The 22526-nt window shown below is 36.7% G+C and overlaps 1 protein-coding gene and 1 long non-coding RNA gene across 10 annotated transcripts in view; both read right to left on the bottom strand.

Annotated features, from left to right (window-relative positions):
• Positions 1 to 22526, bottom strand: part of TEX9 (testis expressed 9) — a 224665-nt gene that overhangs the window by 91694 nt on the left and 110445 nt on the right. The gene's annotated exons all lie outside the window — the stretch shown is intronic.
• Positions 1908 to 17122, bottom strand: LOC309626850. The gene is made up of 3 exons (XR_014243440.1): positions 13818 to 17122; positions 4261 to 4285; positions 1908 to 2099 (listed from the first exon to the last, which is right to left on the bottom strand). It is a non-coding gene; the product is annotated as an uncharacterized lncRNA (long non-coding RNA).

Here is a 22526-nt window from a genome sequence, read left to right as displayed (position 1 = left end):
GTCAAAAATTCCAGTTTTTTTTGGAATTAACTTGGGAATCCAGAAATAAACTTCACATTTAAGGTCAACTGATCTTCAACGAAGGTAACAAGACCATTCAATGGGGGAAAGAATAGTCTTTTCAACAAGTGGTACTGGGATAAGTGGATGTCCACATGTAAAAGAATGGAGTTGGACCCTTATCTCACACCATGTACAAAAATCAACTCAGAATGGATCAAAGGCCTAACCTCAAAAGCTAAAACCATAAAGCTCTTTAAAGAAAACATAGGTATAAATATTCATGAATTAGGTGATGATTTCTTAGAAATGACACCAGAAACACAAGCAAAGAAAGAAAAATCAATAAACTAGACATCATCAAAATTAAAAACATTTCATTTTAAAGGATACCATAAATAAAATGAAAAGACAAACCACAGAAAGGGACGTAAATTTTGCACATCTTTTATTTAGTAAGAGACCTGTCTAGAATATAAAAGAGCTATTTTTAAAATGGGCAAGTATCCTGAACAGGCATTCCTCCAAAGAAGATATACATATAGCCAAAAAGGAGATGAAAAGGTGTTCAAAATCATTAGTCTTCAGGGAAGTGCAAATCAAACCATAATGAGATACCGCTTCACACCAGCTAAGATAACTATAATAAAAAAAGATGGACAATAACAAGGGTTGGAGAAAATGTGGTGAAATTCAAACCTTCAAACGCTGTTGGTAGGAATACAAAATTGTGCAGCCACTGTGGAAAACAGTCTGGCAGTTTCTCAAAAGTTCACACATAAAGTTACCACATGATCCAGCAGCCCACTCCTAGCTATATACCCAAGAGAAATGAAAACATATACCCTCACAAAAAGTTGTACACAAATGTTTATTGCAGAAAAGACAAAAAGTGGAAATGACTCAAATGATAATAAACTGATTAATAGGTAAATAAAAAGTAGTATATTCGTACAATGGAATATTATTCAGCACCAGAAAGGAATGAAGTACTGATGCATACCACAATATGGATGAACCTTGAAAATATGCTATATGAAAGAAGCAATTCACAAAAAAACCACATATCATATGATTCCATTCTAATAGGACCACATATTATATGAAATGTCCAGAATAGGCAAATCTATAGAGACAGAAAGTAGTTCAGTGGTTGCCTAGCCCTGGCAGATGATGGGGGGTTGACTAAAGGGTTGCAAGATTTTTTTGGTGGGGGAGGGGTAATAAAAATGTTCTAAAATTGATTGTGCTGATGGTTGCACAACTCTGTGACTATACTAGTACACTTTATATGGGTGAATGGTGGGTATGTGAAATACATCACTCAAGCTGTTAAAACATTAAAAATAAATTATTAAAATTAAAAAGTCAAAAGATGGGAAAAGTTATGCCATACTAGCACTAATCAAAAGAAAGCTGGAGTAACTACATTAATTTCAAACAAAGTGATTTCAGAACCAGAAAAACTGTCAGGGATAAAGAGGAGCACTACATAATGATAAAGAGGTCAACTCTCCAAGGAGATATAACGATCCTTAATGTGTATGAACCAAAAAGTTGAGTGTCAGAATGCATGAGGCAAAAACTAATAGGAGTGCAAAGAGATACAGAAAAATGCACAAATACATTGGGAAACATCAACACCCCATTTTCAGTCATTGATAGTTCAGGCAGGCAGAAAATCAGTAAGGATATAATTGCCCTAAACAGTATTATCAATCTGATCTAATTGACATTTAGAGAATACTCCATCCAACAACAGCAGAATACACATCCTTCTCAAGGTCACACAGAACATTTACCAAGAGAGACTACATCCGGGCCACAAAATGCACATTAATAAATTTAAAAGTATAGAAATCATATTCGTTCCCTAGAATTGCTGTAAGAAAGTACCACAGACTGGGTGGCTTAAAACAAAAGAAATTTATTGTTTCACAGTCTGGAGACTGGAAGTCCAAAATCAGGGTGTTGGCAGGGCCATGCCCCCTTTGAAACCTGTAGGGGAGAATCCTTCCTTGCATCTTCCTAGCTTCTGGTGGTGGCTGTCACTCCTTGGCATTCCTTGGCTTGTAGCTGCATCATTCCACTCTCTGCCTCTGTAATCACATAGCATTCTCCCTGTGTGTGTCTGTCTTCACGTCGCATTTCTTCCAGTCATACTGGATTAGGACCCACCCTAATGACTTCATGCTAACTTGATTACATCTGTAAAGACCCAATTTCCAAATAAGGTCATATTCACAGGTTAAGGGGAGGGGTGTGTATGTGATGGGTTAGGACTTCAGCATGTCTTTTGGGGGACCACAATTCAACCTGTAACAGAAATTATATAAACTATCTTTTCTGAGGCCATGATGGAAATAATCTAGAAATAAATAACAGAAAAATAGCTGTAAAATCCCAAAATATTTGGAGATTAAATACACACTTTAAAATAATACATGGGTCAAAGAAGTCCAAAGAGAAATTTAAAAGTATTTTGAGCTCAATGAAAATGAAAATACAATTTATCAAAACCTGTAGGATACAATGAAAGCAGCACTTAGAATTTTAGCATTAAATGTATATATTAGAAAAGAAGGTAAATCTAAAATCAACAATCTAAGGTTCCACCTTGGGCAATGAGAGAAAGAAGAGCAATTTAAGCTTAAGGAGAGCAAAAGAAAAGAAATAATAAAAATTAGAACAGAAATCAATGGAATTGAAAACAGGAAAACAGCAGAGAAAATCACAGAAACCAAAATCTGGTTCTTTGAAAGGATCAATAAAATCAATAAACCTCTAGCCATACTAACCAAGGAAAAAAGCAAAGGCACGAAATTACCTGTTGTGTTCTTTTATGTGATGGTCAGTCAGGTCAGTCAGGTGCAACCACAAGAGAAGGTATAGAAGAGGCTCATGAAAACAAAGTTCATTATACTCACAGGTCCTAGAATTGGGAGGCACAGCGTGCCACGCAGAGATATATGGAAAAGCCTCAGAGTAGTTAGGAGGCAGAAAACATGAGTGAAGGGAAAACCTAGACTACCCTATAGAAAAAGCAAGGCAGAGTGAACAGTTTAGGATTGGCTAGTTTGAATCATTTCAGCAGACTTTAAGCTTTAGGGTCTGTTCCTAGTTGCCTGGTATCTGGCCCTGGGATGATTAAAACAGAGGAATATTGCCTCCTGAGGTGTACAGGCCAGATAGAGGAGGTATGACTCTGCATTGGTCAGTTGGTATATTTAAGGTACACTCCTGTCTGAGCCCTTTGCTATCTCCAAGAATTGGCTATGCCAAGGAATCTCTCCCCAGCCAGAAAGCCTTTTTAAGATGTAAAAACATAATAATATACAGAAAAAATGTTTAAATAAACACTACAATACCATTATCAGAAATGGAATAGGGATCATCTTTAATTATCCCATGAACACTAAAAGAAAAATAAAGGAATACTATCAGCAACTGTATACCCAGAAATTTGATAAATTAGATGAAATGAACCAATTCCTTGAAAGATGCAAACTATCAAAATTCACTCAAGGAGAAATAGATAATCTGAGTATCAAGGACTGAATCAATAACTTTCCAAGAAAGAAAGCACCAGGCCCAGATGGTTTCACTGATGAATTCAACCAATATTCAAGGATGAAATGATACCAATTCTCCACAATCTCTTCTAAAAAATGGAAATAAAGGGAACACTTCCTAACTTATTCTATGAGTCCAGCATTACCCTAATACCAAAAGCAGTTAAGGACATTATAAGAAGAAAAACTATGGACTGATATCTCTCATGAACATAGATGTAAAAGTCTTTAACACATATTAGCAGATTAAATCCAACAATGTACAAAAAGAATTATATAACACAACCAAGTGGGATTTATTCTAGGTGAATAAGGACAGTTCAACATCCTAAAATCACTCAGTATAATTTAGTACATAAAGAGGATAAAGAAGAAAAATCATACAAGCATACAAATTGATGCAGCAAAAGCTTTTGAGACAATCCAACAACATTCCTGGTAAAAATTCTCAGCAAACTAGCAATAGAGAGGAACTTCCTCAACTTGATAAAGAGCATCTACAAAATACCTACATCCAGCATCATAGTTAATAGTGAGAAACTGAATGCTTTCCTCCAAAGATCAGGAACAAGACAAGGATATCCTCTCTCACCATTCTTATTTACTCTCACACCTAAAGTCCTAGCTAATAATAAGGCAAGAAAAGGAAATAAAAGGTATACAGATTGGAAATGAAGAAATAAAATACCTTCGTTTGCAGATGACATGAGTGTCTATGGAGAAATCCCAAGGAATCAACAAAAATCTCCTGGAACTTATAAGCAAGATTGATAAAACAAAATGTAGTATATACATACAATGAAATTCGGATACACATTATACGATGGATGAACCTTGAATACATGCTAAGTGAAATAAGCCAGACACAAAAGAACAAATATTGTATGATTCTACTTATATGAGGTATCTAGAATAGACAAATTCAGAGACAGAAAATAGAATAGAGGTTACCAGGAGATGGGGAGAGAGGGGACTGACGTGTTATTTTTTTAAGGGGTACAGAGTTTCTGTTTGGGATGATCAAAAAGTTCTGGAAATGGACGATTGTGATCACTGAACAATGTTATGAATATATTTAATGCCACCAGATTGTAAACTTAAAAATAGTTACAATGGTAAATTTTATGTATATTTTTCTACAGTAAAAAAATTCCAATAGAGGGGCAGCCTACAAAATACCTGATCAGTACTCCTGAAAACTATCAAGGTCAGGCAAAGCAAGGAAAGTTTGAGAAACTGTCACAACCAAGAGGAGCCTAAGGAAACATGACAAGTTAATGTAAAGTGGTATCCTGGATCGAATCCAGGAGCGGAAAAAGACATTAGGTTTAAAGACCAAAGAAAACTGAATAAACTATGGACTTAGTTAATGACAGTGTATCAATAATGGTTCATTAATTCTAACAAATGTATTACACTAATGTAAGATGTTAATAATAAGGGAAATTGGGTGCAGGATATATGGGAACTCTGTACCCTATTCTCAATTTTTCTGTAAATCTAATTCTGTTCTAAAAAATAAAGTCTATTTAAAAAAAAAAATAAGCTGAAAGAGACTTCTTCTCCAAAAGAATTGTAAGCTAAATCATCTGGGGCATCCTTGTACTGCAAAACAACCAGATTCTATTAAAACAAACAAACCATCAAATGGACAAATATATATGCATTGCTGAAAACTTGAAGGAAGCAGAGAAGATTTCTATGTATCCTGCTGACATCACACCCTCCAGCTCTTTGCTCCCTCAAATAAACAAAACTGATTCTGCGAATAGGCAATTAAAAATAAAGGGACTAATCTGAGAAAATGCCCATAAAAGAACCGTGCTCAGTCTGTGTTTAAGTCAACAGCAATATGAGGGAGCTGAACTTGAGACCCTTGCTCTAGGCTACTAAACTAAATAAAAAAGGCTAAAGTAGTTCCAGACTGGTAGTGCCCCCAGGCTCCCAGCAGAATCAAACACAAATCCTCTTCAGAGAAAAACATCTCTAACTAAGCCCACCAGATTCTGGGATTAAGATCAAGAAAATGTGAGTTCACCATCAAAAATCACCAAGCATAAAGGAAACAAATCACCATTAGTGAAAAATGGGAAGAAATAATAAATATTTAGAACTCCCAAGAGAGAGATTAAAATTGTATCAGCTGTGAAATGTAGACTATCCATTTATAAAATATTTAAAGAAATAAGGGATAGACTCATAATGATGAGCAAGCAACAAGAGACTATCAGGAATGACCAAGCAAATGTGACAAATACTCAAATTAAGCTTTCAGACATCAAATACACATTTGTTGAAATGAAAACACTCAGTGGATGGGTTGAATGGCAGATTAGACACAGATGATTTGTAAAGCATAAAACATCTAAGAAAATTATCCAGAATGAACAGAGAATGATAAGGACATGGGAAATACAAAAGAAATGTTAAACAATTGCAGAAGTTAGACTGAGAAGGTCTGACATATAAATAAGCAGATTCCAAGAACAGATTTTTAGAATTGAGAAGCAACATTACAAAAGTTAATTACTTAGAATCTTCTAGGATTTAGGAAAGACATGAATGCACAGATTCAAGAAGCACAGAGTGTCACAAAGAGGATAAATTTAAAAATCTATTCTTATGCCTGTCATAAAATCCAAAACACCAAAGAAAAAGAAAAGATCTTTAAAGCAGCTAAAGAGAAAAAAGACAGACAACCTAGAAAGAAGCAAGTAGACGGAAAGCAGATGTTTTAATAGCAGTACTGGAAGCTAGAAGACACTAAAATAATAAGTGAAATCCTAGGATAATAAGCCCCATTATAAATGAGAATTTGGGTCAAATATGATTGGTGATTAATCACCAATTAATCATTAATGATTGGCTGCCTTTTGCCTAGCCCCAAATTGGTTAGGATAAACTTTTATCTTCTGGGATAGGAATGTGGATGGGGTACAGGATATGGAGGAAAGGGTAAGGCTGGGTGAGAAAAAAGTAAGCACACTATCCCAGGAAACAGGGAGGCAGGGGCCCTTTACTGCCGTTATTCTTCTAGCTAAATCTCCTTTGATTAGACTGACTAAATGGGCTCCAGCTAAACAGGAGGTTACTATTAATGCTGCCACTGACCTGGAAGTTCCAGCCAGTGAGACAGGATCCAGAACTGGCACCACTGATGTTTATTTTGAAGCAGACAGCCACCACCAAGTGGTGCTAAACCACAACCAGGATGAGCAAAGATTTTAATTATAGAGCCAGACCACTAGAACTTCTAGCCAATCAGCTAGACAGACTCAGATGACTCATTTCTTTAATTTTCACAATAAGCCCACCCTTCTTTTTACACAATTGAAATGTTTCATCTTCATGAATCTTATTATGAGGGGGTTTTATTATACCCTCAAAGTGATCAAAGAAAATAATTTCAGTCTAGATCTGTGTACTCAGTCTCTAATATTATATTGCAAGAGAGAGGGAGAAATAAAGATATCTTCAGATAAATAAAACCTAAGAGAGTTACCACCCACATACTCATACTAAAGGAACTTCAAAATGATGTAATTCAGGAAGAAAGAAAATAATACCAGAGGAACATTTTGAGACGCCAGAAGAATGGTAATCAAATAAAATGGTAAATGTGCATGTAGGTCTAAATAAATAACTTCTCTAAAATTCCTATCAATAATAATGCCTACCATGTGGTGTTTTTTAAAGAAAAAAGTAAGACTAAAACATTGTATTCTCATCAAACTGGGAGCAGAAGGAAACCTCTTCACCCTGATAAAAAGCATCTCAAAAACAACTATATCTAACCTCATATTTAATGATAAAAAACCAACTGCTGTTCCCTAATATGAGGAACAAAACAGGAATTTCTACTCTCACTACTCCTATTCATAATCATACTGGACATTATGAATGATGGTTCTATCCTGTGCAATAAGGTAAGTTAATCAATCAAGCAATCTTGGAAAAGAGGAAGTAAAACTGTTTCTATTCACAGATGACATGATTGTCTATTTCGAAAATTCTGAAAAATCTACCCCCGAAAATCTATGGAGCTACTTACTAAGTTTGGCAAAGTTGTAAGATACAAGGTCAATATACAAAAACTAATTGTAATTCTATATACTAGCAATGAACAATTGGAAATTAAATTTTAAAATGCAGCACTATTTACAATAGGACCAAAAGAGCATGAAGCGCTTAGGTAAAAATCTACCAAAATATGTGCAAAATCTATATGCTGAAAACTGCAAAGCATTGATGAAAGATTTCAAACAAGAGCAAATAAATGGAAAGATATTCCATGTTCCTGGTTTAGGAGACTCAATATTGTGAAGATGTCAGTTCCCTCCATTCAACATCCCAGCAAGATTTTTGTGGAAATCAACAAGCTGATTCTAAAATTTATGTGGAATGACAAAGGAACTAGGCTAGATAAAACAATTTTGAGAAAGAAGAGCAATGTGGGAGGACTCACAATACCTAATTTTGAAAGTACAGTAATGAAGACAGTGTAGTACTGACAAAAAATGTAGACACATGGGTCAATGGAAGAGAAGAGGGTCTAAAAGTAGACCCACACATTTTAATAAAGGTGCAAAGGCATTCAATGGAGCCAGAGAATAGGCTTTTAAACAAATATTGCTAGAACAATTATAAATCCATATGAGAAAAAGTTAACCTTGATCCACACTTCACACCATATAAAAAACAATTTGGCAGTGTTTTATAACGTTAGATAGATGGTTACCATACAACACAGCAATTTAGTTTGTAATTACCCAAGACAAATGAAAACACATATCAAAGACAAAAGGCTATATACTATACGATTCCACTAATACTAAATTCTGGAAAAGGCAAACCATAGTCACTGAAAGCAGATCGATGGCCACCTGGAACTGGAGGGGGGAGGAAGGCCTTGACTGGAAAGGGCCACGAGGAATTTTTAGTTGTTGGGAATGTTCTGTACCTTGATTGTGGTGGTGGATACCTGACTGCATATAAGTGTCAAAGCTCATTAAGCTATACACTTAAAATGGGTGAACTTTACTGTGTGTAAGTTATTCCTCAATAAAGCTGGAGAAAAACAGATTGGTTGGGCTTCCCTGGTGGTGCAGCGGTTGAGAATCTGCCTGCTAATGCAGGGGACACGGGTTCGAGCCCTGGTCTGGGAAGATCCCACATGCCGCGGAGCAACTAGGCCCGTGTGCCACAACTACTGAGCCTGCGCGTCTGGAGCCTGTGCTCCGCAACAAGAGAGGCCGCGATAGTGAGAGGCCCGTGCACCGCGATGAAGAGTGGCCCCCACTTGCCGCAACTAAAGAAAGCCCTCGCACAGAAACGAAGACCCAACACAGCCATAAATAATAAGTAAATAAAGGGAAAAAGATGGTTTAATTAAAAAAAAAAAAAAAAGCTCTGCCTATAGACTTTAAAAAAAAAAAAAAGATTGGTTAAGACATTCCTAAAAATTCCTATACTCAGTCTGACTTGTTTGAATCGCTTTTCAACTGACTCAAGGATATCCATCCTTCTCCATATAATACTTTCTTCTGTATTATCAAGTTCAGTTGTGCAACTTTTTATTGAGTGCGCTACTATTTTCTCCAGATTTTCTTCCATGCTTCTGACTCCATTTTGCAAGTTTTGGAGTGAATATTCAAGCAGTGACGATCACATTGTTTCTGCCACTTATCTGACTGTAACTATAAGATGCCTTCTGACTTCAGATATATTAAAATGTGAAGAAAAAAAAGGACATGTTAGAACTGAAATGTGGTAGAAGCAAATAATGTTTAAATCCTGGTGAAATTAACCTGTTATTATTATGTAATAATCTATCTCCAATAATGCTTTTTAGCTGGTCAATTTTATATGCTATAAAAATAACTAACTTGGCATTCTTTTCATTGGTCATTTTCCTGGTCTATCTTTTCCCCATCTTTTTATTTTTGGACATAAGTCCTGCTTTGCCAATTCAAGGACTCTAAAAAGCCAATGCTGGTGTTCAGCAGAGTTTACAATGCCCAGTGGGAGAGAGGTGGATATCTCACAGAGCAGTAGCAGTACCTTTAAGGTAAGACTTGTTTGTAACTACAAGACAGACACCTCTAGGGACTCCTAGTAATAACTGAAGGACACTGCAAAAGTGGGTAATGTCCTCTTTAAGCAGGTGGAGCAAAAGCCAGCCACATCTGAATATTAATGTAAGAATGATTCCTACCCCTGACCCCAAGTGACCTAACTCAGGATACAAATGTGCAAAGTATATAAACATATTTAAAAGCGAGGAAAGATTCCACTAAAATGTCAGCCTTTGTTATCACATATGATTTTTTTAAATCTGTATGTTCTAATTTACTAAAAAGAGCACATATTACTTTTGTAATATTTATAATGCTAAAAATAAAATGAAACAAATATGAAGTCACCCATCTAAAATACAATGGAAAGACCGAGCAATAAGCAGACTGGGAAAAGTTCTCTGGATTTGGCAAGAAAGAAGCCACTGGCCTCAGGAAGGATACTTATAGTAAAGTAGAAGAATTAGAAGCCATGTTATAAGGGAATGAGTGGAAGGCAATTACTATCAACAATATGTTTGAGGAATTTGGTGCCAAAAGATGGTTGCATAATTCTTTTGAATCCGTCCATATTCCAAAGTCTGAAGCTTAGGCCTGACCAACTGAAATGCCTCTTGCCAATTTCATTACGTATGGCACTTTAAATTTTTACCACATCATCTCTTTTTGCTAGATTTTTTCCACTTTTTGTTACATTTTATTTTAAATAAGTCATTTAAAACTCACAATTTTAATCATGGTCAAAAATTTCTTTTACTAATATTAATGTAACTTTAAAAGAAGCTAATATTCACAATTCAGAAAGCTGTAGGTTATAATTTTCAAAAGTGCTCTTTATTAATTTAGAGTGCTAATATGGTTTTGTTTTGTTTTTTCCCAGTATTTTTATAGAGATATCAGAAATTCAGTAGTAATTGTTATTTTCGTTTTTTTACTTAAAAACATCCAAAGCTGAACATTTCGTCGTGGCATCATTGGGAAGTGACTATTCATTTTTCAACATAGCTGTCCTGAAGGGAAACAGCAGAACCAAAAACAACAGCATATACATTAATTTAATTAAATTTAATTAAAACAAGCTTATAAAATCTGAGTATTTCTCAACAAATGCAAACAATATAATAAATCAAATATACTATACACCAAAATGCATAAAGTAGTTATAAATGGAAAACAAGTACAGTCCAGTCAGGGCAATATGAAAAGGACTATGGAACTCACTTAATTTATCTCTTCCTGGTCATAAGTTTAGTAGAAAAACTTTAAATGTGTTTTCCAGCTTCAGTTATCAAAGAACTTTGTGACAAAATTCATACAGGGAAAGTTCTCACTTTCTCTTCACCCACAGAAAAAGGTGCTGTTATTAATATATGCATTAGCTCTTCAATATTTTATGATAAGTGTAGATGCCTAAGTAAATCCTGTTTATTCCAATTACTTGCTTTCAAATTATTATGAGAAAAAATATTTCTTATAATATTAATTCAATACATGCACCCTGATCTTCACAGCAGCATTATTTACAATAGCCAAGATATGGAAGCAACCATAAGTGCCCATTGTCAGATGAATGGAATATTATTCAGCCATGAAAAAGAATTAAATTCTGCCATTAGCAACTACATGGATGGACCTAGAGAGTATTATGCTTAGTGAAATAAGTCAAAGACAAATATTGTATGTTATCACTTACATATGGAATTTAAAAATAAAACAAATGTATATAACAAAACAGAAACAGACTCATAGATATAGAGAACAAACTGGTAGTTACCAATGGGGAGAGGGAAGGGGGAGGGGTGAGAGAGGGGTATGGGATTAAGAGACACAAAATACTATGTGTAAAATAAATAAGCAACAAGGAGATACTGTACAGCACAGAGAAATATAGCCGTTATTTTATAATTACTTTAAATGGAGTATAATCTATGAAAATACTCAATCACTCTACAGGTTGTACACCTAAAACTAATATAATATTGTAAGTCAACTATTCTTCAATTAAAAAAAAGTCAACCTCTTATAAGAGTCACACTGAATGAATAAAATGAATAGTCAAGAAAAATTTCTTTCCATCTCACCACTGTCCCTAACTAAGCATGTTTATATAATCTATTTGGGGAGGGAGAGATGATTTCTGGATGTTCTTCTTCCCCAGCGGATTGACAACTGGCAGCAAACAAGACACATTCACACACCCTATTCTTTGTTATGTATTTTTCAGCAGCTGTTCCCTACCTTCAAACATTGTGTACTTAATGTCAGATGAGGTCAGAAAAGAGTGTGTGAAATCCGTAGCCCTTCTTGAGCAAAAGCTGAGCCTTACCTTTAATTATTCAAAATTTTCTCTATGCCAATGTTTATGTGTAATAATTATTAGATCTGGTTGAAAAGCTGTACCATATTTTGATCTGTCATCCCCCAAATGACAGAGATCTCCTCAAGTCCTGCCCCGATAATACCAGTCTTCTGGTGTCTTTCAGATAATACTTGTTACCTACAAAATGACTAAAAGACTCAGCTGTCAGTCAAGTCATGGAGGGCACGTATCATCTCTCACAATACCTCTCTTGAATAAGGAAGTACTCTTTGATAAACTTTTGAAACAGTGCTTTTGATTTCCTCTACTTTAAATGGAACTTGCCCATTCAAAACTAGTCTTTCATAATTCAATTCTGCAAATATTTGGAAAAAATTAGGAATGTTTGTAATTCTATGTAGTCACCACATGTATTTTGAAATAATGTTTTGGGGTGATGAGAATGTATAAAACAGAGCATTTAGCTATGGAAACATTGTGAAAACAAGCAAGAGTTTGAAGGATGTTGTGAATTCTGGACCTTTATCCAACAACATTCATCACTTTGAATGTGACACGAATAAACATCTGCAGTTGATTCAATAATATGGAACTAGAAACTAGAAACAGAAAAGGTTTATTGGGGGGCAGGTAGCTAATGAGAATTCAGCTCAAAATGTGCATGATGCAAACACAGCTTGGTAATTCTAAGTATCTAAGATATCCTTAACATTAACTAGAATGGAATCCCAACCTACTTAAAGTATTTTTAAAGTTTCAGATGAAATTATACTATAGAATCATCACATTTTTGTGGAGTACAGTATTTGGCATAGGCCCTTCATTTTCAATAATCAGGAAATCAACCTCTAGAGAGATTTAAAAATTCATTCAAGGTTACATGGTTCATTAACAGTAACTTTGGGGTTAAAAGCCAGGTTTTTATGACCCCCAACCCCATTGTTTTTGACAAAATTTTAAATTAGAGTAATACTTTAATTTTATAACCAGCATAATAATTTATTTTTCTCTAAAGTGTTTCAAAATCAGAATTTAACCCTTAGACATGTTAAAAGTACAAAGTTTAAGAAAACAATCCTGTCCTGACATTGTGTCTACAGCCAACTATAAAATGTATAAAAATAAAATACATGCTATTTCAGAGGTATAAATTGGGCTGGATAGGAAAATCCATTACATATAAAGCTATATGTTAGCAGTTCATAAATGTGTAAATGATGTTGGAGGAAATGAGACTGAAAAAATGTAAAAGTCAAGACAACAATATGATAGAATTTGTGATTCAGAAAGGGCTAAAACGTGTAATAGATGTTATAGGAATTCAAGAAGGGAAAGCTCCTAAATGTCTTGAGAAATAAGGAAAAACTTCATGGGGAAGGAAAAAATACATTTGAAGGATTTGACCTGGGCCTTAAAGAATATGTAACATTTGGCAAACATTGGGAAACAAAAGAATCATTTGTATTTGGAGGGAAGGGAAGAGGAGACTGGGATGTCCCATACAGTGGTCAACAGTGGGTAGCAGGGAGTAAGAAGGAGTGAAGGACAGTGAGAAAACGTCGAAGGCTCCTTGAACTTTGGAGAAGTACTATATTTTTTTTTAATTTTTAAGGAAAATTCATCCAACAGCAGTAAATAAAATGAATAGGAAGAGGACCTCTGTGTGCAGAGGTCCCAGCTAACAAACTATTTTGGTAATTAAACATTTAAAGCATTTGAAAGAAACAAAATTATACTTTGAAAGACAATATAGTATTGTGCAAAGAACACCCACTTTAGACTCTGATCTGGGTTTGATTCCTGGTTCCACAACCTAATAGCTGTGCAAACTTGGGTAAGTAACTTACTTACCTTGAGCCTCAATTTCTACTTGTCAAATGGAGAAACCCATATTGTAGAGTTGTCATGACAATCAATAGGTGGTAAATATGATTATTTTTAACTCCTCTAATTCATAGCTTTTGCACATTTAGAGTAGGCTTCACTGTAGTTAGGCCCTGCCTTTGGCAGGCCTCATAACCAGAGTTGTTTGCCAGCAGAATGGGAAGTCTTGTAGGGTAGTGTATTCTTCATCACTAATAAGCATTCACTCAGAGGCTGAATGAGACCACACATCATGGATACTGTAGAAAAAGATTCTGGCATTGGTTGAGACATTTGTTATGAACTGAATGTTTGTGTCCTCCCAAAATTCATGTTAAAACCCCACTCCCTAATGTGATGGTATAAGGAGGTGGAGCCTTTGGTAGGTAATTAGGATTACATGAGGTCATGAGAGTGGAGCCCTCTTGAACAGGATTAGTGCCCTTGTAAGAGTCACCAGAGAGCTCGCCTTCTCTCTCTGCTCTCTGCCATGTAAGAATACAATAAGTCAGCAGCCTGCAACCTAGAAGAGGGCTTCTCAAGAACCCAACCATGCTAGCACCCTCATCTCAGAATTCAAGCCTCCAGAACTGTGAGAAATAAATTTCTGTTGTTTATACACAATCCCATTCTATGGTATTTCTCATATACCATACGCCTGAACAGATAAGACAACATTGAAGGAGATGATTTCTCCAGTGCTAAAATTCTGTTGTTGAAAACTAAAATAATCTTTATAGACGTTACTTCCTAGAAGGAACTTATAGATCAATCAATCATTTAGCACGTAGCCCATCGAGGAGGTGTTATCTAAACCCTTGTTACTCAAAGTGCAATCCATGGCCATGGATTAACAGCACCAGTATTACTTGGAAATGTATAAAATGCAGAATCACAGGCCACACCCCACAGCTACTGAATTAGAATCTGCATTTTAACAAGATCCCCAGGAGATTGGTACGCATGTTAAAATTTGAGAAGTACTGATCTGGGCTTTTTAGGATTGTAAGGAACAGTCTCATGTTATTTCAGTTAATGAGTCTCTATTGTGGATATACAGGAGGAGGTCATTGGAAGAAAAGGAAATAGTCTCAAAAGCCATATAGCCAGGCCATGGAGAACTGGGGTGTCATTAAGGAAACAACAGCACTTTAGCAATCTGCTTACTTCCTCATACAGACAACAGTAGACTTTCACTGTTCCCCATTCTAGTGCTCCACGACTCAGTCACCGTTTTTATTGCTACTGCTCCGGGCAAGAACAATGAAATAACCCTTCCAAAGCAAGTGTCTCATTCAAACTCTCCAAGAGAAGTCTTTGTTGGTATTGGCCAGTTATGGGGCACCTGGGCACCACTCTTGGCCAAAGCTCTCATAATAGGCTCACTCATCTGCTTGCCAGGTCCTTTGCTACCTTTGGGTCTAATCAACTGTGGTTATGGTGCTGAGATCCTATAAACCTGAGCATGGCCACCTGTGCTTAAGGGCTGCTACTGGTCTAGCAGAAAGGGGCTGTGAGCAGGTCAGGCACCCAAACATTAGGCCCTATATTACAAGGATCCAAATGTTTATCAGTTTTGCATAAGAATATGAAAGAACTTACCTTATGTAGTTTAGATAATGAGCTGAATTGGAGAGAAGATGGAGAGGGAAAAATAATGATTCAAAGATATTTAGAAATGTAGTTTTCAAGCACTCTCACCTAGTGTGAAATTATGTTACAGAGCTTAGTCTTTCTTAACTGACTATCTTATTGCAGAGTTTGGGTGGAATAACTAAAATTTTGTGCATGAAAAGCTTATTTTTAAATTTCAAAGTAATGTATTTCTGATGTGATGGCAAACATGTTTCCTGCTATTCAGTAACCTGATATAAAAGCATCATATTACAGTAAGAATACTGAAAACAACAGAGATAATAAACGAGAAGTGCCATCAGCCACTGCATTGTCAAGAGAAGTAAATAATTTAAATAGGTTTATACTAATGGAAGACACATGGCAGAGCTTGAAATAGAAATGCAGCAATTAACATCTCCGCCTGCACCTCTCACCTAACACCTCATCACTCAACACTTTCCAACCTACTCCTGTCTGGGAGTCCTTTTAAACCTGCACAAGCTAACTTCCCAGAATGAAGTTAATTCCCCAAAGTATCGAAGTTGCTTCTTTTTCAATCTTGTTCACCTTATAATAGCTTTAAGCTCACTTACAGGGATGGATACCTTCACACTAAGAGCGTCATTATGTACTTATCATGCATCCTCTCCCACTCATCTCAAGTACTAAGGAGAATGACAACAGTGTCTAAAGTGCCTCCTTAACAAAGTTAGGTACTAGGATTTAGAGAAATCAAGAGGAAGCATATTGTATACCTCAACTTGGTATTTTAGTTGAAATAACATTTTGAATGATTAAAGAAAAGCACAGTGCCAGATAAAATAGCAGTTCTCTCTTTCACACATAACTCAATCTTTGTGACTACATTTAAAATGATTTTATGAAGTCAGAAATTTTTTGAGCTCAATATTTTGGCAACTGCTAAGTCTGACTGCTTAAGACATTTGCTGAATCTAGAGTTAATAACCTCTAGCTAGGCCTGATATTTTGCCTAGCTAAAAACCTAGAGATCAGTCAAGGATTATTCTGCTGTCCTTTCATTTTTCTCCGTTCAAAACAATATTACACAACATGCAAATACCACCACACTGGCTGCAGTCCAACCCTTGTGCAGTTTTAGTCCTCTGCTTGTAACATAATTTTTTTATGTTCAAGTGAAATTACACACTCTGACATTTTGGGGGCAAATCCAGAGGATTTTGCCTACAACAGATATGTTCTTCAGAGGAGGATGGAGTTCTAACCTTCTTATAATTGCCGTTTGGGCTGAAATGTTCAATAACGACGGTATCCTAACTCCATTATCTCATTCGAGACAGTTTATTAGGCAGGTCTTTCTTTGTCCTTTACTGGAGACAATAAACAGAAACCTGGCATAAATTTCAAACAAAGTTACTTTGGATCCATGATTGCTATAATGTGAAATTTATCTTTCATAGAAAGGTGCACAAAATCTGGGCAAGACCTACAAAACATAGTTAATAGCCACAAATTATTTTCATCTTTTTCTCAAGAGACAGGGAAAACATTGTATCCTAAGTGTCCGGGGTTTGATAGCCTATGAAGGGAAAATTGACAAGGGTCTCCTGAAACAGTGACCTTCAATCAAGCTATGGAAATGTTTTACAGTTGCCCTTCTTCCAGCTTACCAACTCCACCGCCACACATGCTACAGACTCTTTAAACACTCATTATATGGCATATTCTTGCCTGGTCTTGGCCACAGCAAGCTATCAGTTAAATGACTATCTTCTAAACTGTTACCCCTCCCACAAATATTTTCACTTTAGTTAGGGACATTTTAAGGACCAATGCAAGCTCAAGGCCTAATGAAATGAATCAAAAAATCATGACATTTTTGGGACCACAACTGATATGTCCCCTAGTAAAAATAAACTAATCATTGAAGATCATCAGACTAAAGGTCAGACTCACCCAGTGCCAGACTAAGTGAGTAGAATCTGGAATTAGTTGCTCTGAATGGAATGAGAACCTTCAGACATCTGTAGGTCCACTATGTAGCTACCTTCTTCTCTGGCCCCCATCATCAGTGCCTACTCAACAGGACATAGATTCTACCTCAGTTCCTAGTTTGAATTGTCATTCCCACTGCTGGGTCTAAAACCCTTTCTAGGACTTCAAGCTACTTGACTATCTCCATAACCATCCTACCCTACTGAGCCAAGATTTAGATTGAACCCTGTGATTTGACTATCTGGACACTACACCCTTACACACTTACCAACAGGAAAAGAATCATAAAAATCATAATAAAAAATCATAAAATTTAAAAATGTGTATAATTTTATGATATATATATATATCATATCTCATGGCTTATCAATACAGAATGTTCAACAGAACATTTAGCCTATGTACCAGATCTTGTACTAGACACTAGGGATCTAAAGATAAATAAATAAACTAGGGTCCCTGAGCTCAAATTGTTATAGTCAGTTGGAAAAAATACATACACATAACTAATTTCACTAAAATATCACAAGTGGTATAAGCAGTTTGATATGGGGTCCTATGAAAGCCCAGAGGAACACCTAACCAGCTCTTAGGTAGCTAACTAACTTTCAACCTGAAGGAAGTGGGTGAAAGGGAAGGTTTCTCTGAGGAGATAATGTCTTTTTTTTTTTTTTTTAATTATTTATTTATTTATTTATTTTATTTGTTTATGGCTATGTTGGGTCTTCGTTTCTGCGCGAGGGCCTTCTCCAGTTGCGGCAAGTGGGGGCCACTCCTCATCACAGCGCGCGGGCCTCTCACTATGGCAGCCTCTCTTGTTGCAGAGCACAGGCTCCAGACGCGCAGGCTCAGCAATTGTGGCTCACGGGCCCAGTTGCTCCGCGGCATGTGGGTTCTTCCCGGACCGGGGCTCGAACCCGTGTGCCCTGCATTGGCAGGCAGACTCTCAACCACTGCGCCACCAGGGAAGCCCGAGATAATGTCTTAATTAATTCTTAACAAATGAATAGATGTTCTTTTGGTAAAAAAGAGAAAGGAAAGGAGCTAAAATTCTTGTATGGCCGAGTAATCTGTTGGACCAACACATTTGTAGTTTATAACAACTATAAACTCTAAACACAATACCAAATAATCACCTGTAGGCACCGAAGGGTGACAAAAGCAGGCAATTTATGGAAGAAAAATTATACTTGGGTGAAGAGAATGGCATGGAGTTCATTTACCATTTTTATAGCTTTTAACCTGAGGGAGAGCTACAGTTGGAACAACATAGGGTGGCTAAAACTCTGATAGAAAACTCACAGTAATTCTGGCCTGAATAACCAGAGGACAGAGTTTGGAGCAACTGGAAAACAGGACCAGAGAGGAGGAGCCCAGAATTCTGTGTATAAATTCTACCCAAATCTCTAGCTGACCAATGAATTATTTATGCATGGGCAGTCTTCAAGCAACTCAGCTAACGATGGATATGAGATTTGCGGTATTTCCCAAAAGACAAAATTTTCAGATTGAGTCTGACAATTTCCTGTTAAAATAACTCTTTGGAGGAATATAGTAGAATCCAGAGTCTCCATAACATTAGTATTCACATTGTCCAAGGTATAACCCAAAGTTACTTGACATATGCAGTAATAGGAAGATGTGACTCATTATCAAAATAAAAAGCCATCAATGGAGCTTCCCTGGTGGCGCAGTGGTTGAGAATCTGCCTGCCAATGCAGGGGACACGGGTTCGAGCCCTGGTCTGGGAAGATCCCACATGCCACGGAGCAACTGGGCCCGTGAGCCACAATTACTGAGCCTGCGCGTCTGGAACCTGTGCTCCGCAACAAGAGAGGCCGCGATGGTGAGAGGCCCGCGCACCGCGATGAAGAGTGGTCCCCACTTGCCGCAACTAGAGAAAGCCCTCGCACAGAAACGAAGACTCAACACAGTCATAAATAAATAAATAAATAAATAAAAGAACGTGAATTTCTTTAAAAAAAAAAAAAAAGCCATCAATGAAGGTTTTGTGATGATCCAAATGTTGGAATTAGCAAACAAGGGGTTTAAAGCAGCTATTCTAACTATCAACAGTAAAATTCTGAAAAATTCATTAGATGGGCTGAACAGCAGAATGGAGATGACAAAGGAACTTCGGAGAGCTTGAAGACAAATCATTAGAAATGATTCCATCTGAACAATAAAGAGAAAAAGGTTGAAAATATGAACAGAGACTCAGGGACCTATGGGAAAATATCAGTAGTTCTAATACATGTGATATATGAGTTACTGAGGTCACAGACAGAGAGGAGATTTAGAATGGGACAAAGGAAATATTTTTTAAAATAATGGCTAAAAACTCTCCAAATTTGGTGAAAAAAATAAATTTACAGCTTCAAGAAGCTCAGTGACCACAACACATTATAAATATGAAGAAAATCATGGCTACACATCATCATCAAATCTTTGAGAACAGAAGATAATGAAAAAAACCTGAAAGCAGTAAAAGAAAATTGACACATAAAGGGCAACAATAATTTGAATTACTACTTACTTCTCTTCAGAAATAGTGGAGGAGAATGGACAATGGGACATCTTTAAAGTGCTAAAAGGAAAAACCTTTAACCCAGAATTCTTTATCCAGCAAAAATATATGTCAATAATGAAAGCAAAATTAAGATATTTTCAAATAAAAGAAAAATATGCAAACTTGTCACCAGGAGACCTGTGCAAATTTATCATCAGGAGACCTGAACTATAAAAAATATAGAAGATTTTCAGGCAGAAATGAAATAATACCAGATGGATCTTCAAGAAAAAATAAAAAGCATCAGAAATGGCAAATATTGGAGTAAATATAAAATAGTAATTTTCCCTCTTAATGTCTTTTTAAAAGAAGGTAAAGTGCATTTCAAGCAAATGAGACAGCATAAGCAAAGGCCTGAAGATGGGAAATAACATGGTGTGATAAGGAAGTACAAGCAGTTTATTTCTCGTAATGTTACGCGTGATAAGAAGACTAAAAGGCATGCCCGCCATGCCGAGGAGCCTGGTCTTAATCTTTAGGTGAAGGTTCTCCAGCCAGAAAATGAAATTGTGAGGTCTGTATGTATGTAGATCACTCAGGCTACTCAGTGAAGGATAAATTTGAAGAGGCAGGAAACTCAAGCTATTGCAGTGATTGAAGAGAGATATTAAAGAAAGCACATCAAGAGAACATGATCTGGAGAAGTAATAGTACAGAAGTTTGAGAGAACAGTGTTAAAAATTTTTTGGAGGTAAGATCTGTATGAATTAGAGATTGTGAGCGAAGTAGAAAAAATATCACTTGGATCATTAAAAAGTTTTGGGGGAGTTTTCCCTCAATATAGACCAATTTACTGCCTAAATTTCTGGTAACATTGTATTGGGCACTAATTCCTGCTACCTGTCTCATTCATAGCCCCTACTTATTGCTCAAACCTCCCACTTAGTACCAGGTGACTGTGCCCCATCATCCCCTTGGCAACAGCTATTTTTACTAGGCTGCATGGTAGGGAGAGGAACTGAACAGTCAATGCATAAACCTAGCAAGATCCTATGACGTATCCAGTACCAAAAAATGAACTGAGCCAATCAGATTTTCTCTCTCATGAATCTGAACCAAGAAATCCCAAAAGAATAGGTCATTTAACAGTGGAAGCCAAGGCTAAAACTTCATGTCAAAGAGACAGGCTAGATGCCTTATGAAATTCTAAGAACTGAATAAGAAATATGGAAAGAAGCAGGCACCCCCCACAAGAGAGTGACACTCTAGTTCCAGAGAGAGGGAAAAAGAATAAGGTGATACGCTAGAACTTCCTTGGTTTCTGTGCCTGGCATATAATAAAGACTAAATAAACTTTTTGTTGTTGTATGGAGGAATAAATAAATGAACACACAAATTAAATGAATGAAGATGACTTTCTAGTGCCAGTTTTTATAAAGCAAAATTTCGTACAGCCTTGTCTTCTACTTCCTCAGAAATTCCTATCCTCCTTATTGTTCCATTTCTATTCCTACACTACACTCACCTCCACTGCATCACATTTCATGAAGTTCCTTGAACATCTGTATTCTTTTCAAACTAAAAAGCTGAGCTAAATGACTGCCAACTTTGTTGCAATTTTTTCAGTATCTCTGTTTTCCAAAAGGTCAGAAATTCTCAGTATGTACCCATACCAGTGGTGGATAAATTTTTGGACTCAAAATCAAACAGCCTTTACAAGTATTAACAGATGTATAGCCTGAAGACCTTCTGCAATTTTGAATCACTCAAAATTTGGAGGCTGCACCCCTTCTAGAATCACTCTTGTCCTGAAACCATCTGTGCCCTCTGCATGTATCAAGTCTGTGAAGGCATCTTTGGGTAGCTCTCCAGGCTGCTGCTGTTTTATACTTTTCCTAGACCAGGTGTTTTGTTTGAATCAGAGCCTAAGTGGAGTGAGGAATGATGATAGTACCTGATCATCACTACAGCAAGACTTCCTGTACTCCAGCTCTGAAACTTTGCCACATTTATTTTAGAATAACACAGCAAAGTATCTGAGCTAGTGGCAGAGACCTCAAGCACAGAGACTCCAAACTACAGTAGAAAAGTATTTTGTACCTCCACAAATTCTAAAAAGTATTTGGGGCTTCCCTGGTGGGGCAGTGGTTAAGAATCTGCCTGCCAATGCAGGGGACACGGGTTCGAGTCCTGGTGCAGGAAGATCCCACATGCCGCGGAGTAACTAAGCCTGTGCACCACAGCTACTGAGCCTGCGCTCTAGAGCCCGTGAGCCACAACTACTGAAGCCCACGCTCCTAGAGCCTGTGCTCCGCAACAAGAGAGGCCACCGCAATGAGAAGCCCACGTGCCGCAACTGGAGAAAAGCCCTCACGCAGTGATGAAGACCCAACGCAGCCAAAAATAAATAAACAAATAAAAATTAAAAAAAAAAAAAGTATTTGTATCCCCTTTTGCACCACTGAGTTGAATAGAGGAATAAAGAAAAGGTTTTTCTTTAAAAAAAACTTTTAAAAACTCTTAAAAAGCAAGGAGATGTTTTCTCACTTCTGCTCCTTAGAATTGCATACTGCTACACATTCTGCTTGAAGGAGGAA

Source organism: Balaenoptera borealis (genome assembly GCF_965194805.1).
Source record: "Balaenoptera borealis genome assembly, chromosome: 3".
Classification (NCBI taxonomy): Eukaryota; Metazoa; Chordata; class Mammalia; order Artiodactyla; family Balaenopteridae; genus Balaenoptera; species Balaenoptera borealis.
Note: the sequence above shows the minus strand (reverse complement) of the source record. Positions and strands in the feature narration are given on the sequence as shown.